Source organism: Sus scrofa, chromosome 11 (assembly GCF_054392235.1).
Source record: "Sus scrofa isolate SSC_HxYL_T2T_F1_AM1 chromosome 11, Sscrofa_HxYL_maternal_Yorkshire_Landrace_v2.0, whole genome shotgun sequence".
NCBI classification, from domain to species: Eukaryota; Metazoa; Chordata; class Mammalia; order Artiodactyla; family Suidae; genus Sus; species Sus scrofa.
Window position 1 is genome coordinate 57,621,434 of NC_139393.1, and position 13,008 is coordinate 57,634,441.

Consider the following 13,008-nt stretch of genomic DNA (forward strand, 5'->3'; position numbering starts at 1 on the left):
GGTCAGATTCTGTAACAGTGGCTCTAACATTTTTCTGCTAACTTCTGATTTCTAGAGTGCTGTTATCCAATTACACATTTGTATAATGCTCTATGTGCATACTCATTTCCACTCTTATTTGCTATACTCACATTGAAGCTGTGTGTAAAGAAAAAATGCACAATCTGTTTTAGCCTTCAACCTCTTATTTCTGCATCAGTCTCTTCGTACAACAATGCCACTCTTTCATAAAGTGTCTCTAGACATCTCCTCCCTCCCCTGAGGGGCCACCCCCACCCATCACTAACTTTTCTGGCCAAAGCTATGGGGAACCACACATACGTCACACTAAAATGTAAATGAATGATATGACTTAAAGCATTCCTGTTCTTTGTTTCAAGGATACCATCCTTTTCAAATAGAGAGCCATAGGCTTTAAGCTAAACAGAGTTTCTCAATTATGGCCCTATTATATTTTGAACCAAATAAGTCATCGTAGATGGGGAAGGGACTGCCCAGTGTAGGATGTTTAGCAGCATCCTTGGCTCTTTACCCATTAAGACACCAGTTCCGCTCCCATTTTTGACAATCAAAAGTATCTACAGACCTTACCAGATATCTCCCAAGGGACCAAATCTCCCCCAGCTTAGAACTATTAAACTAAATAAATAGATCCTCATAATATGAAATTTCTTACATTTAAATAGTCCTGAAATCTCTTCACTAGGCAACTATTGAACCTCAGCTACGGCGACATAGACCAACAAGTCGAAATTGGCTATCAAACTAGCCATAGCCAAGGAAGCTTTAAAAACGCAATTGTTTCCCATTGAAAGGGTTTCTTCACATCAATTCAAATAGAAACAAACGTAAATCGACATTTGTAGTGACATTCCATGCATTATCATTGGGTTAACGTCTGGGAAGACAAGTTTTGCAAAACATTGTGGTAAAAGGTGCTTTGTGTAAATAAAGACAAATAGAGGGTTTCAGGCAAAATATGAGAACTTTGTCAGTATCTCCCATGAGCCATAAGTGGTCTGACATTCTGATCTGACAAAGGTGAGCCCGATGTCAAATATATTTCAACATGTGTTTGGGAAGAATTCCCTATACTTTGGAACATTTGATAATATATTGGCTGTTCTTCAAAAGTTCTAATATATATGTTAAGAAACTCTTTTTTACTTCCTGCCATTCTCTTTTTATATTTTTAAGAGCTTGACACATACTCCCAATGGTTAATTAGTAGAATAAGATACATGTCAGAAAGGAATTTCACTTGTGACACTAGAATTTCATGGTAGTGAATACCAAAATTTCCTTACATCAGATATCACTAAGAAGAAACAATTTAGACAGGTCTAAAATAGATTTAGCTTCTTAATTATGCTTAACAGTATCTTAATTATACCTCATAATCTCTAGGTATTGTAATAGAAATATTCAAGAACCCTAAATGAACATATACAAGTCATTTTTATAAGTTAATGTTATGAGTGTATCATAATAGCTCTTGATTAGTGGATATAATGTACCCTAAACTCAAGGTTTTCTAATCATGCCCAAATTAGTAAGTAAGGATTATAGCAGATTCAACCCCTACACAAAGGATTTGGCAGCCATCTTTCCTCCAGAAGTTTCAAATCTAGTTAGAGAAACTGGATAATGCAAGGAAAATATTACCGCACTTTGGGGTAAGTGCCAAATGAAAGATGTTGACTATGTTTGTAAAGAAATCTAACTATTCCTTATAATAGACTAAGTATTATGGATTAAAATATTACAGATTAAGTATTTTTCAGTATGGGCCAAGTATTATGGATTAAAGGAAAAACTGACTGCTATCCAAACTTCATTAAGAAACAGTGTTCCATGGTGGTTCAAGGCACTGATTCTAGGGCCAGAGAGCCTGGGTTCATACTCTAGTCCCAACCTTACTAGCTATGTGAATTGAGGCATATTGCTTAAATTCTTTGGGCATCTGTTTTATAAGCACAAGTATAACAATAGGATCTCCTTCAGAAGGTTGATGGGAGAAGATATGTAGATCAAATGAATTGATCCTTGCAGTGTGCTCAGAACAATGGCTGGCACATAGTTAAGTACTGCCTAAGTGTTTGCTGTATTACCCATTAAAAAGAAAACAGTACAAAAACCAATGGGTCAATGAGGAAATCAAGAAGGAAATTAAAAACTACCTTGAAACAAATGATAATGAAGACACAACCTCTCAAAATCTATGGGATGCTGTGAAAGCAGTGCTCAGAGGGAAATTTATAGCAATACAGGCCTTTCTCAAAAAAGAAGAAAGATCCCAAATTGACAACTTAACCCTCCACCTAAATGAATTAGAAAAAGAAGAACAAAAAAGTCCTAAAGTCAGCAGAAGGAAGGAAATTATAAAGATCAAAGAAGAAATCAATAAAATAGAGACTCAAAAAACAATAGAGAAAATTAATAAAACCAAGAGCTGGTTCTTTGAAAAGGTGAACAAAATTGACAAACCCCTGGCCAGACTCACTAAAAAGAGGAGAGAAAAAAAAAAAAAAAGAAAGAAAACAGTACAGTGTGCCTCATAGGCTATCTAGGATAGAACACTCTATCTGGGAATCTGATCTGGGTCAGAACACTGGCTCTACCACCCCTATCTGTGAGACTCCGGACAGGTCAGATGCCCTTTCTGAGCCTCCATTTCCTCACCTCACAATGGGGATAACTATACCTACTTCTTAGGGTTATTTGAGAAATAAAAATAGGAATGCACATCATGTTCATGGCAGTCTGATTTTTATTTTATATTGGAGCATAGTTGATTTACAAAAAAATATGGAACACTTCACGAATTTGCCTGTCATCCTCGTGCAGGAGCCATGCTCATCTTCTCTGTATCGTCCCAATTTTAGTATCTATGCTGCCGAAGTAAACACTCCTTTTACTCTTTTTTTGACTCTGTTTTTAATATACATGTAAACATTAAAAAGTAATTTTTGGAGTTCCTGTCGTGGCACAGTGGTTAACGAATCCAACTAGGAACCATGAGGTTTCGGGTTCGATCCCTGGCCTTGCTCAGCGGGTTAGGGACCCGGCGTTGCTGTGAGCTGTGGTGTAGGTTGCAGACTTGGCTCAGATCCCACATTGCTGTGGCTCTGGTGTAGGCCAGTGGCTACAGCTCCGATTTGACCCCTAGCCTGGGAACCTCCATATGCCGTGGGAGCGGCCCTAGAAAAGGCAAAAAGACCAAAAAAAAAAAGAAAAAGATAACATTTATTGGGTACTATGACAAGCAGAGTCACGGTACCCAGCATATATACTAAAATTGGGACGATACAGAGAAGATGAGCATGGCTTCTGCACAAGGATGACAGGCAAATTCGTGAAGTGTTCTGTATTTTTTTGTAAATCAGCTATGCTCTAATACAAAATAAAAATTAGATTTTAAAAATTAAATGTACATTTTATTACGAAGTGGAAAGAATTTCCTTCCACCGTCATTTCAATAAGTCCTTACTTAGTGCCTCCTTGACTCCAGGCTGTTGGGGATACAAAAGTGAACAAGACCTGGTTACTATCCCAAGGGAGTCCAGGCTCTGGTAAGAGTTCCCAAAGTTCTAGAATTTGACAGAGACAGGTCTTACAAGTCTATTCTGTGAATTTACAGAGCAGCCCACCAGTAACATCTAGTCTGTTTACGGTTCTCTGGGCCTCCACGTTTCTATTCATTCACCTGCTCACTTATTCCTGTGACAGATACTTATTGAGCATCTGCTGGCACCAGTCATGATGCTGGGTCAAGGCACACAACAGTGAGGAGGGCAAACATAGCCTTGAAACATCGGGCGATTAAGCTCCAGGGGATTTGCGATTCAATGAATGCATACAGGCAGAGTAAGACTATTGGAAGAAAAGGGGAATGTTCACAGTAGGAATATGAGTTTGGCTCATTACCAATTAATAGTAACATCACGTGAAGAGAAAATGCAGAAAACACTGTTTCTATCCTCAATAACTTTAAAGCCAGTACAATATAACTATTGCTGAAATGCATCATTAAAGGACAGCAATTCCACAATGAGGGTACTGCCCAGCTTTCAGTCATGACTGCAAGCATATCATTTGCGAGTCAGAATGGCTCCATTCCAGTTCTGTGAAAAGCAAAGCAAACCAGCGGAGCAGTCAGCATGCCTGAGTTCTAATCCTACCTCTGCTATTAATTAGCCATGCGACCTTGGGCAAGCTTGTGGCCTCTGTAAACATATCTTTTTTCTGCATCTTCACTTGCAGATAATGACATTCGGACTTCGTACTTCACAGGACTGTGGTAAAAGCTCAAGGTAGCTGATTCATAGAACTATCTTAAAAATATAATAGACATGAAAGGCACCAAGACATTTTTTAATTAAAAAGGTCATCATAAAGAATCCTCTAAGACAGTTGCAGAAGTATTCCTTTAAAGAGAAGTGATTTTTAAACATTCAATTAAAAGCTATATAGTGGTGGTTCACCATCGAAGTAATACTTTAATGGGTGATCATCTGTGTGCTGTGGCTGGACCAGCATTGTGGGAAGGGCCACGTTCCATGCCAGGTAGGGGTTGTGTTTTCTTTAACGTGGAGGAAGGCAGCAGTAGCTTCCTCCTACAAGTGCAAGTCCGGCTTTCACGGTGCCCAGCAATATTAGCAATCTCCTTTTCTTTCCCCCCTCTGAATGCTGAGTGCTCTGGGATGAAAAACTAACAAGTGCCTGTCAAATCTGAAGCCTTGGCTTTTCTGACAGAAGGTCCAGTGGACTTTCTTATCAAGAGGGCCTTTATCAGGAAACTGGAATTCTCTGTCTCTCAGAAAGGAAACGGCACGCATCAGAATCTCTGGACCCTTGACTTACAGGGCATGCTGTCTCCGATGAAGGTCTTTTGATCATGGGGCTTTTTAATTCAGATTTGACTTCACATTATGGCTAATCAATACCTCACAACTGTCCAAGCCCCCCATCAGACGCCCGTCTCTCCATCAGGCAGGGAGGCCTCCTAATTGAAGAAAAGTCAGAGACCTGGGTACCAAGCCCTCAGGCCATAGTCCAGCACCCACTCCCTCTTTTCTTAGCCTTCTAGAGATGGTGGAAATAAAATTTAGAGACATGACAGGCACAGCCAAGGAGGATCAATTCCTGTCACTTGCCACCAGTGTTTTCTGCTTCCCTAGGTCTTCAGAGGGTGTTTTTCTTTCATAGCTTAGGGGAACTTAACCTTTTAAAAATGGGAAGATGGTTTCTTCATGAATTTTAAATTATTCTTATCTTCTGTGTCTAGCATTGTTGATTAGATTAAAATGATTATTTGCTTTCTTCCCCCAATAGTAAATTTTGTTGAGTCATATCTGGGGGAAATGTGAATCAGAGTACTAGTATTTGTGGCTACAGATTGAAAGAGACATATTAGTAATGACTTGTGTAATGATGTGTTTAAGAAAAATTGTACATTCTCATGACCCTAGTATTGAGCAGGAAGTAAAGACAAATTTCTATTCCCAAATTTGTCACTGATATTAATCAAGCTAGTTACTTATCTAGAGTTGATTAAATGAGGTAAAATATCTTACTGGAAATTTAAAATATCTGGCCATTATTTCTAGTTCTTTATTTATATCCAGATGCCTTATACATAAAATATCTACAGAAATAAGGATTTTTTTCATTTTTCATTGATTGAGTATACTTCAAAATGGCTAATTTTTCTATAATTTAACCAGAAGATAAATATGATTTTGAGACATATATTTAAAAATTTCTGAATTATCGATAGACGTGTGATTTTATTGCATTTTTCAATAACAAGTCAACAAAATTTGTTAAAATAATAATATTCTTCTTGGTGTATGTCTTACAAATATATAAAAGTTTATTCTTGGAATTCCTGTGGTGGCTTAGTGGTAACGAACCCCACTAGCATCCATGAGGACTCAGGTTTGATCCCCGGCCTCAGTGGGTTAAGAATCCAGCTTTGCTGTGTAGGCCACAGACATGACTTGGATCCTAGCATTGCTGTGGCTGTGGCATAGGCTGGCAGCTACAGCTCCAATTTGACCCTTAGCCTGGGAACTTCCATATGCTGCAGGTGTGGCCCTAAAAAGCCAAAAAAAAAAAAAAAAATTATTCTCTTCAACCTCAAACTACTACTACCAGAGTAAAAAAAATAATTATTCTGCCAACCAATGTGTGCTATATAGGTTTAATTGAACTGGCTTAGCCATTTCTCATCCCCTCTGCTGTATACGCACATGCATATGAAATCGATGAAATTGTTTGGGTATTAGATAAGTATAGATTCCATTCTTTAATATTATTCTGAAAAGAAATTCTTACTCATACTAAGCAGCTTGCCTTTTCCAAGACAGATTTGGGGGCTGAATGTAATTAACTGGAATATTTAAGGAATTAAATACCTATATTTTGGGGTTCAATATTTAAACAGAGCTATTCTTCCCCACCTCCAAATTTTTAGCTATAAAATCTTTCAAACCGCTCCACCTATTCTTGCCTTAGTTAGAACCGTGTGCTGAATGGAATCTATTTTTCTTTGATGAATCATGAAAGACTCCAACATCCTTTGAGTCTGGGGATCATTATTTTTAACATTAATTCTCCCTGAACAAAAACGTGGGTTTAAAGTTCTAGAAAATTCAGTAATGTGGATGTCAAACCACAGGACAATTTCCAGAATTTAAAAAAAATTAAACTCCTGTCATCCACTTAATTTCCTTCTATTGGCCTCTTTTTCCTAAGTTGAGTATCAAAAAAAAAAAAAAAAAAAAAAAAAAAAGTCATTTATGTGAAGTTTCTGGCTAACTAGGTACTTATCAATCTAGACTTTTCCTATACTCTGTATCTACATTTTAGCCAACATTTATACTGGCTGAGCATTTTTACAAGTTGAAAAATATATATAGAACCAAACTAACTTCAAAGAAACCTGACCGTATGTTGAACAAAACACCTTCTGGGGAATGGAGTACTCCCTGGCATAAGAGAGCTGACCTGTGTGCCCTGCTCCAGTGATTCACAGAAGATATCCATACTTAATAGAAACTCTTCTTGAAGTCTTGGAATAGGTCATCTGCCTCCTCTGGGTTTAGAAAAGATCTGTATATTCTAACTCAAGTACCTATCATTACTCTCTTACAGAAACTTCTATCTGTTCTTTAATTTTTGGAATTGTTGCATCCCTGGAAAGAGTTCAAGGCCTTCGATAATGAAGTGTTATCACCATGTGGTAACACACCCCCTCACTGTGGTGTGATTTTGATATCTGGTCTCCTCCTCAGCTCTAGAATTTGGAAGATTGCATGGTATTGGGGGCTCTTCTTACAACCATCTATCTTTTCAATGAGATTCCATTAATTACATTCCATTTTTCCACTTTGATATCTCATTAAAATCTTATAAATGATCATGCGGTGACCTTGAAGGCTATGCATAATACATGAAAGTAAACCTGCAGTAAAATGTATTCTTTCACTCCTGACTGACTACATCCCACGCTTCTTTTCTTCTCCCCAGTGATTCCAATTGGAAGAGCCTTGCTAACTGCGCCAAGGTAAGCAGGGATGTGCACATCTCCCAGCCCCGGCATCTTTCTCAGTCATGACAGCTGCACTATGTTAATGGCTTCTGTTTGGATGGGATGGGCCGGTTACTACTTAGGGCACTATGCTAATTAACATAGGATGGCAACAACAGGTGCAAATGTCACTTTACATCAGCATCACATGCAAAGATAGCTAGCAGCCCAGAAACAAGCCAAGAAAATGCTCTAACTTGAGTCAGCAGCCTTGCAATTTCTGAACAGATCTTTAATGCCCATGATTAAAGGATTCACAGGCTACTGTTGCTCTTTTTTTTTTTTTTCCCTGCAAGAATGGTATTTCTGAATATATGGGGATGTCTTCACAAGCTTTTAAAAGTTATGTTTCAACAAAATGCACTTCCATGGCACATCAAGTAAAATGCACAAGGTCTGTATTTATGAAGGTTTTCTTATTGAATAAAAGTCCCTCTGAGCCACATTTATGGTACTGAGCACCTCCTAAAATGGACATAGTTTTGCACAGAGTGAAATCATATCAGCTGGTGTGGGGTGATTTTCTCAGTGGATTGATTGCATTTTGGTTTAGAGGTTGGTTCTTTTTGAGCTATATTTTTCTTACCTTTTTAATAAAATTGAATAATAGTAGAAACATAGGAGCTCCTTCTAATTAAGGCAGTATCGCATATGTTCAATTTAATGATGAAATGAGATCTTTCATTGCCCCACAAAGGGGGAAACTCATACACTGACATCTTAAATAAGTAACAAATAATCATTAAAACATAATTTCCACCAATGATTTAGCTTACCTTTAATAAGGATTACTAATTTACTATACAAATTGTCCCCAAAGAGGAGGTTTGTTAGTTTAGTTTTTAACAATTTGAATTCTATGAGCGTCAAAGTTATTATCCAATCCTAGAACACTAGAGATTTTTTTTTAAAGGCAAGGACATCCTAATAATAACATAAACACATATTGTGGATTGAATTGACTACCTTCGTCCACCACTCACGAGCTGTGGAACCTTGGCCACTTAGCTTCCTCTCTGAGCCTCAGTTTCCATATCAATAAAATGGAAGTGTGGGAAATGCTTCAGGTGCAGTGGGATTACATCTGGGACACTTGAGTCAAATTCAATTCAGAACAATTTGCATTTTGTTTATAACCCTTAGCAGTACTAAGTATCCTGTAATTATCTTTACATGTCAATGACATGTAACCTTTGGAGCTACTCTAGTGCTGGACTTATATCAGATTTACCTTTTTATTTCCAATTCCTAGCATACTGCAACAGCATAATAGGGTTCAAAAAAGACACTGTGCATGAATTTGTAAATAACTGTCAGGGGTTCTCAAACTTTTTATCCCAGAACCCAAAGGGCTTTTGATTTATACTGATATTTATAGTACTAGAAATCAAAACTGCAAATTTTCTAAAACAGTAATTTATCAAGTCATTTATTTTTTATTTTATTTTATTTATTTATTTATTTATTTTTTGGTCTTTTTGCCTTTTCTAGGGCCACTCCCGTGGCATGTGGAGGTTCCCAGGCCAGGGATCGAATCAGAGCTGCAGCCCCCAGCCTAGGCCAGAGCTACAGCAACGCGGGATCCGAGCTGCATCTGCAACCTACACCACAGCTCACAGCAACACCGGATCCTTAACCCACTGAGCAAGGCCAGGGATCGAACCCGCAACCTCATGGTTCCTAGTTGGATTCGATAACCACTGCACCATGATGGGAACTCCTATCAAGTCATTTAAAAAAAAATAAAAACCTCATTACATGGTAACATAAATAATATATTTTTACTTTAAACAAGTGTATTTTCCAAATCAAATATATATATATATATATATATATATCAGAAGAGTAGCATGTAAAAATTTTTTCACATCTCTTTAATTCTATCTTAATAGAAGAGAGCTAAATTTTCAGGTCTGCCTCTGCAGCCATATTTCTTTGGCACTTCACAAATGTTTGGGGACATTCATAAGGCAGAATCCAGAAAATGTAGTGTGTGTTGGCACCTTGTAGAAATTTATCCTTGAGTGTCTCAGGGGTATTTTGAGGAGCTCAGAAGGATAAACAGAAGCATGTGATATGAATCATAAGCCATATCACAGAGCAAAGAGAGTCAAAGCCAGTGTTTTTCATTATTCCAGAACTTCATTATTTTCAAAAAAATCAATGAATATCTTTAGAAGGAGTATTACAGAGTATTTAAGAATATGAACTTTGGCATTGAACACAACTGGGTCTGCCACCATATGACTTGAATAACCAATTTAACTTATTTTTGTTTTGCTTTTGTCTTTGGGACAATGGAAATAATAATCTCTGCCTAAAAGGGTTAGCATGAAAATTAAATAAGATCAAGCAAGGCAAATATTTAGCCCAGTTCCTGGGATGGAGTAAACCTCAGTGAATGTTGCTCTTTAGTAGGGAAAGGAGGAGACAATGGGTCCTTCCTATAAAAGATATTCATTCTTTTATAACCTTTCATAATACATCATAACCCTGTCAAGTCCTGACTTCTCCTTTAAAGAAGTTCAGTCCAAACACACAAAGAAAATATAAGTAAACACAGAATGCCACTTTTACTTATGTCATTCAAAAAGCATTAAAGAGAGTTCCATTCATAATCACCAGTGTAATCACCTCATATCTTTTATTTTTCCTAGCCAGCTCTTTGCATTACATATACTGTAATATTCTAACCACACTCCACTCCAGATTATCTACCCTGCCTGATTCTCTCCACCATTTCTGGTCCACTGACTTTTCTCTTCTTCTAGATCCTTGCCCTAGAACATCCAACCTCTTAGATCTATCTGCCCATGCTCTTCTTTAGGTTCCAAACTCCAGGATCCACTCTAGCCAAGTCAGACCTCTGTGAAAGGGGGTTGGAAGGAGGAAGAAGGCCAAGAGAGGAGGCGAGCTGAGAAGTGGGATTAGGATTGAATGGAGAAGAAACAGTGAGTCTGTGAACACTCCCATGTTCAATAATTTTATGATGTCCAGCTTCATTCTACAGATATTATTGCATGGCTTCTATATGTTTATTGCTGTCCTAGATGCTGGAACAAAACAGACACAGTCCCATTACTCAAGGAACTAAGTGTAGCAGGAGATAAACTAGAAATTTGAGAACCCAGTGAGCCCTTTCCACAAAATTGAATGACCACTGTAATTTCCAAAATATTTTTTAAAGAGATTGTATTGTCTATTTCTCATTATCAATTATGGGGAAAAATAGAAGATTCATGGTGATTGCACACATAGTAACTTTTCCAATGAGCAGAAAGGTACATGATAGGGGGCTGAACATAAATCAAAGTCACTCCTCTCTTAATCACACACTGCCTAGCACCACATATGTGCACCAGCCCCCCTAGTAAGGGGTTGCTGACAAGGAGGTGGGGAAAGAAGAGAAAGAGAAAGGAACAGAGTGAAAACCAGATGGCAGCACGACCCTTATCCACATATACTGACAAAACATCTATTGTCCAAGCTGAAATGATCTGTGTTCCAAGAGCATTCTTCTCAATGCATCCCCCCAGTCTGGCTGATTTATCCACATTATCTTTTCTTTTTTTAAAAAAAATTGTTATTGAAGTATAGTTGATTTACAGTGTTGTGAATATTATCTTTTTTGAAACAGGCTTTTGTATATACTTTTTCCAGATATAACTTATTTTTAAGTTGATTAATATCTGCCTTAAAATAATTAATCAGTGACTTTCTCTCTGAAGAAATGTTAAATATTTCTGGGGTTTAGAAATAAAGAGCTCAAATAGACTTTGCAATATCTCAAGTGATATTGACAGTTCTGATTCCTACTGCTGTGTAACAAATTAACTCAAAATTTAGGAGCTTAAAATAATACTAAGGGATTCTGTGAAGTCAGTAATTCAGACAGGGCCCCTTGGGAATGGCTTTTCTCTGCTTATTGATGGTGGGTTCCCAACTATAAGATTCAAAGGTTGGAGGTGAACCCACATCTTGGGGCTGAAGACATCTAGAAGCATCTTCATTTACACGCATGGTCGTCTATACTGGCTGCTGGCTGTGGCCTCGACCAGGGCTGTTGGTAGGAGCTTCTCCCCTCATAGGATGGAAGCCTCATGGTGTTCACTAATCAATGGTTATCAGGGTTCCAAAAATGAGTGTCCCAGCTAGCGAGACAGAGCTGCACAGTCTTTTAGGACTGAGCCTCAGAAGTCACAATGTCACTTGAACCACATGCTACCAGTTATGAGCAAATCACAAATCCAGATCCAGGAAAAGGGGGATTTTATTCCATTTATTGAGGGAGTAGTAGATGGGTTCTAGAAATTTATGCAGGACAGAAAGTCATTGCAGCTGTGCAGCTGCCCATCCCCAGGTGACTCCTCCACCACTGTGAGCACGCCCAGGCAGAGACCTTACAGCCATAGGAGTTGGCACCAGTAGCCACACCCCATGCAGCTTATAGTGGGCCCCGATTTTTGGGAAACGCAATTTTCCCCATGGATTAAAACAACAACAACAACAACTGAGAATAAATAGTGGGGGGAAACCATTTGAACCATTTTTTATCACCCTATATGACAATTCCAGTCAATTGATTTTTCACTTTTCCTTTCTTTCCTTTTTTTTTTTTTTTTTTTTTTTTTTTTTGTCTTTTTGTCTTTTTTAGGGCAACATCCATGGCATGTGGAGGTTCCCAGGCTAGGGGTCTAATCACAACTGTAGCCGCTGGCCTACACCACAGCCAAAGCAATGCCAAATCTGAGCTGCATCTGTGATCTACACCACAGCTCATGGCAACGCTGGATCCTTAACCCAATGAGCAAGGCCAGAGATCAAACCCTCAACCTCATGGTTCCTAGTCAGATTCGTTTCCTCTGTGCCACGATGGGAACTCCTAATTTTTCACTTTTCAATGAGTTTGACATCTTTAAGTCCAGTAAAACATCCCTTTTCCTCCTTTACAAAACACTCTTTTTCTTTTGAAAAAAGTTGTAAGTTGAATGCTGATGAGAAACAATGTAATAGGAAATGAAAATTCCTAAATGATGCTTCAGAATGGCTTGACTAAGAAAATTATGTTGTGGAAATACAAACTGAAAAATACATTTTAGGATTTTGTGTCAGTGTCATGAAAGTGAGATGTGGGCTTGAGAGTCTGTCAGCAGGGCAGCTGTAAGAGGTTCAAGGACACTGAGGGGCACCCAAAGTCACTTCCTGAGCCCTGACTGAAAGATTTCGGACTAAAAATCACTAGATTTCTCAAGGTACAGAAATGTGTGTAAGTATAGCTATGACATAAGCATTAGAATACTGCAGGAGTGAAAGAGTAAATAGGCTCCCTAAAATATTAAAAGATTGTGTGTCCTTTGAGAGGACGTCTGGCTCTGTATAACTACCAGTCTTTGCTAATTCTTATAATCTTTTGC

At 38.1% G+C, this 13,008-nt stretch overlaps 1 protein-coding gene and 2 non-coding genes across 6 annotated transcripts in view; 1 reads left to right on the forward strand and 2 right to left on the reverse strand.

Moving 5' to 3' along the window:
• Positions 1 to 13,008, reverse strand: part of LOC146398640 (uncharacterized) — a 246,506-nt gene that overhangs the window by 116,076 nt on the left and 117,422 nt on the right. The window lies entirely within an intron of this gene.
• On the reverse strand, positions 2,803 to 2,909 carry LOC146398641 (U6 spliceosomal RNA). The gene has a single exon (XR_014820131.1). It is a non-coding gene; the product is annotated as a U6 spliceosomal RNA (small nuclear RNA).
• LOC146398642 (U6 spliceosomal RNA) lies at positions 3,274 to 3,375 on the forward strand. The gene has a single exon (XR_014820139.1). It is a non-coding gene; the product is annotated as a U6 spliceosomal RNA (small nuclear RNA).